This window comes from Rattus norvegicus, chromosome 5 (assembly GCF_036323735.1).
Source record: "Rattus norvegicus strain BN/NHsdMcwi chromosome 5, GRCr8, whole genome shotgun sequence".
NCBI lineage: Eukaryota > Metazoa > Chordata > Mammalia > Rodentia > Muridae > Rattus > Rattus norvegicus.
In genome coordinates, this window is record NC_086023.1 from 122,990,398 (window position 1) to 122,995,000 (window position 4,603).

The following is a 4,603-nucleotide window of genomic DNA, read 5'->3' on the forward strand; positions in this document are numbered from 1 at the left end:
AGGATAAAGAGCACTGCCTACTTTTCCAGAGGATCTGGGTTTGATTCCTAACACCCACAGGGTAGCTCACAGTTGCCTGTAAGCACAGTTCTCAGAGATCCGATACTTACTTCTGACTTCTTTGGGTGCCAGGATACACACACATGCAGGCAAAACACCAATACACATAAAAACATTCTTTTAGTTTTTGGGAAGAAAATAGGATAGTTGAACGAAGCAGGGCACACCTGGAATTCCAACACTTGGGAGGTAGAAGCAGAAAGATTGTGTGTTTGAGGCTAGCCTCAGGTACACAGAAATTGCAGGCCAACCTGAGCTATATGAACCCTATCTACAATAGTAATAGTAAAAAGAATAATAATAGTACATTTTTAAAAGCTGACCTCTTATAGAAATTTCCCCTCACCCTCTAATTTTCACAGTATGTGTTTGCTAAAGGCGGTGTTCTGGAGAAAGTCTGTATCCCACTACTGTAAAGGCTGACCCTGGGGAGTCTGGGGGTCCAGGCCAGCTTTAGTTACATAATTAGATCCTGTCTCGAAAGACCATGGGCTGGGGACAAAGCTCGGTCAGAGCACTTGTCTACTGGCTCAAGGGTTTAAGCCTTAGTACTGTTTTGTTTGTTTGTTTGTTTGTTTGTTTGTTTGTTTGTTTTTAGAAAGAAAGGATTAAGCAAATACTTCTGTGTTTAAAAAATTTTTAATCCCAATCTGGGGTTTCTAGCCTGCCTTTCACCATTCAGTTCCTGGATAAAACACACACACAACCTTTATACTTACAGCACATGACCTGGGAAGATAGCTACACTCTGTGCTATTAGAATCTACTTTCCTATCAATAACCTTGAGTTATTACTATGTTTCATCTGGGCTGCTCTTAATTCCAATTGGCCAGGCCTCGAGGCCACGTTTTCATGACTCTCCTCCCCATGGCAGCTTCCTCTCTATTCCCTCCTCACTCTCATCTTCTCCTCTGACCCCAAGCCTCGGAATCATCAAACCTGTCTACAGCTCCTCTCCCCAGCTCTTGGCTGTTGGCGTCTTTATTTACCAATCAGAAATAACTTGGGAGCGAGCTAGCATAGTTTCCCTTTGGTCTGTGTGCAGAACTCTCTCATCTCTGGGGCAACGCACTTAGCATTACAATATACGGCAAAAAGCCAAACCTCAACACTTCTGCAATTCTTCTCATCACCATAATATGCCTTTGGGGGTTTTTTTCCTTCCAAATATTCAAACTACCGTCTTTCAATGGCAGTTTTCTTTTAAATCCACATCTTTCACGGCACGGTCTGTTCCCAAATTCGGCTTCCGGTGCCATCTCTATTTGTCCTCACGCATCTTTCATGCAGAGGGCTGGGCCTGCATCAAACTTTCTTGGTTCCGGACCGTGATGTTGCTTAGCACTGCCGGTTCCTTGCTTCTTCCTTTCCCGTTTGGATTTATGCGCTCATTCACAAATGAGCAGACCTCTGGAGGGTGAACTGAGACCTAAGTACGCGGAAAGTCCTGCTGAAGTCTGATGTAGCTTTCAGCTTCTTTCCTCGCCACTCAACTGCGCTGCGGGGTTTTTTCTCTTTGAAATGCAGGCTCTAACTTGAAACCTGTGGTTCTCCATCCACCACCAACTAATTTCCCTCCCCACCAAGGCAAGAAACCAGTACAACCAGAGTGGGGAGTCCCTGGCTTCCCTTTGCACGTGAGATAATAACTAATGATGTTTCCAACTAATGGCCACGGTGGAGCATCCAACTACAAAACGCACCATATACTCAGTCTGGTTTTGTTTACTGGATGCTGGGAAATCACTTTATAAGTTTATATGAGACTAATCATTTTGAAACTAAAGAAAAAGATGGTATATCTGCTGATTAATTATGAAAACACATCCTCTTTAGTTCACTTTACTTTGAGAGTACAGATTGAAAGTTGTTTGGAATCATAGCTAAGGTGCTTGCTTGTATCTCAGTTTACAAGCACAAGTGATCCAGTCATTTAATGAAGTAGAGTCTAGAATTTAAGATGAGACATTTCCTAATCCAAATGATGGGGCTAACTCAGTCTGAGATGAGATTCCTGTAAGGACACTATAAGGAAAGAATGACAAATCCTTTTTATATTAAAAAAAATGCTTTGTGGGGCTGGAGAGATGGCTCAGTTAAGAGCACTGGTTGTGAGCTGAGAGTGAAGGAAAGGCCACCCAGACACCTGGGGATCCCTCTCAATTGCAGCCACCAAACCCAGTCACTGTTGCTGATGCCAGGAAATGCTTGCTGACAGTAGCCTGATATGGATGTCTCCTGAGAGCCTCTGTCAGAGCCTTACTGATACAGATGAGGATGCTTACAGCTAACCATTGGACTAGCATGGGGACTCCAATGGAGGAGTTAGAGAAAGTACTGAAGGAGCTGAAGGGGTTTGCAACCCATAGGAAGAACAAAAATTATCAACCAACCAGACCTCCCAGAGCTCCAAGGGAGTAAACCACCAACCAAAGAGTACACACGGAGCGACCCATGGCTCCATTCGCATATGTAGCAGAGGGTGGCATTGTCTGGCATCAATAGGAGAAGCCCTTGGTCCTGTGAAGACTCATTTCTCCAGTGTAGGGGGAATGCCAGGGTGTTGAGGTGGGAGTGGGTGTGTGGGAGGGGAAGCATCCTCATAGAACAAAGGGAAAGGGGGGTAAGAGAGGCAGGGAACCTGGAAAGGGGATAACATTTGAAATGTAAATACATAAAGTATCCAATTTTCAAAAAGGACATCGCAAAGGAGGCAAGTTGTAGCCCCGGCTGTCGCCATGACCCGCGGTAACCAACGAGAGCTCGCCCTCCAGAAGAACATGAAGAAGCAGAGCAACTCGGTTAAGGGAAAGCACCGAGAAGATGGGCTTTCTGCTGCCACCCGCGAGCAGAGTGCCCTATCATCTCTACTCCCAGGGACTCAGAGATCATGCAGTAGAAGCATGAAAAGGCAAAAGAGAAGGAAGAGGAGCCCAAGTAGTTTTGTGGCTTCGTGTCCAACCCTCTTGCCCTAGCATGTGTGCCTGGAGCCAGTCCCACCACGTTGGAGTTTCTTCCTGTAGTGCTCACAGGTCCCAGCACCGATGGCGTTCCTTTTGTGCTTCCTTCCCCTCAGGTAGCCTCTCTCCCTCTAGGCCACTCCTGGGGGTGAGGGGGTTACCCCTTCCCAGTGTTTTTTTTTATTTTTATGGGGCACATCCCAAGTATTAAAAGTAGCTTTCTAATTCCAAAAAAAACAAAAAACAAAAAAAAAAAACAAAAACAAAAACAAAAAAGCCACTGGCTGCTATTCCAGAGGACCCAGGTTCAATTCCCAGCACCCATATGGCAGTTCACATCTGTAACTCCAGTTCCAGGGTTTCTGACACCTCATAGATTCACATTCAGGTGAGACACCAATGAATATAAAATAAAAATAAAGTGTACATTATTTTTTAAAAAAATTGCTTTGTGGCAGGTACTAGAAATTTCTTATGCAGGAAGCTCTGACTCTCAGATCTACTGATGCCCAGTGGATCAAATCTCCTCCCCTGACACTTACTTATTGCTACACCTTCAGGAAGTGCCTCGTGATCCTAATGAGCTCCTGCCACTCACTTGGAAGCTTCCTGTGCTTCTGCGCCCCCTTCCTCACTGCCATGTTTCAGTCCTGAACAAGCAGCCACACAGCTGCAACCCACAGCGTCTGCTCGCTCCATGAAGTACGGCTCATTCAGGACATGGTCTTCTGCTGCTGTGCATGTGCTGGTTGACATGTAGTCATGTCAGCTTGTCCTAAGTATCAAGTTGGAAAAGGAAGATTATTTTAATAACTTTTTAAGATAACTTTGGTACTTTTGTTTTGCTTTTTAAGGATTTTTGATATTGTGTGTGTGTGCGCGCGCGCTGAGGTATCATTATACGCATAGATCAGTGCATCTCTCAACCCTCACCCGAGAAGCTTGCTTTTGCACTAGATAGCAATTAATACAGAGACCCACAGCTGGTCAAGGTGCTAAGAATGAGAGACTTCGGAGTGCTCGGCCATCAAAGGAACATCTATATCCTAGCCCCTCCTCCAAAGGTTCAGGAGTCATTGTAGAAGGGGTGGAAAGAATGTCAGCTTCACAGAAGGTGATGACTGTAAGGAAACAGTGTTCTGGGGACAAAGTAGGACAAGTTACATGTATAAGCAGCAGTTGACATGACATGTACAAGACTCTTATGCTCTAAGATCAAGAATCCATAAATGGGATCTCATAAAATTGCAAAGTTCCTGTAAGGCAAAGGACACTGTCAATAGGACAAAACAGCAACCAACAGAGTGGGAAAAGAACTTTACCAATCCTATATATAAAGAACTCAAGAAGTTAAATTCCAGAGAATCAAATAACCCTATTAAAAATGGAGTACAGAGGGCTGGAGAGATGACTCAGTGGTTAAGAGCACTGACTGCTCTTCCAGAGGTCCTGAGTTCAATTCCCAGCAACCACATGGTGGCTCACAACCATCTGTAATGAGATCTGATGCCCTCTTCTGGTGTGTCTGAAGACAACTACAGTGTACTTATATATAATAAATAAATACATCTTTAAAAAAATT

General features: G+C 44.4%; 1 pseudogene; it reads left to right on the forward strand.

Annotated features, from left to right (window-relative positions):
* The first annotated feature begins 2,684 nt into the window (after positions 1–2,684).
* LOC103692428 (small EDRK-rich factor 2 pseudogene) lies at positions 2,685–3,145 on the forward strand (annotated as a pseudogene).
* The last annotated feature ends 1,458 nt before the right edge of the window (positions 3,146–4,603 follow it).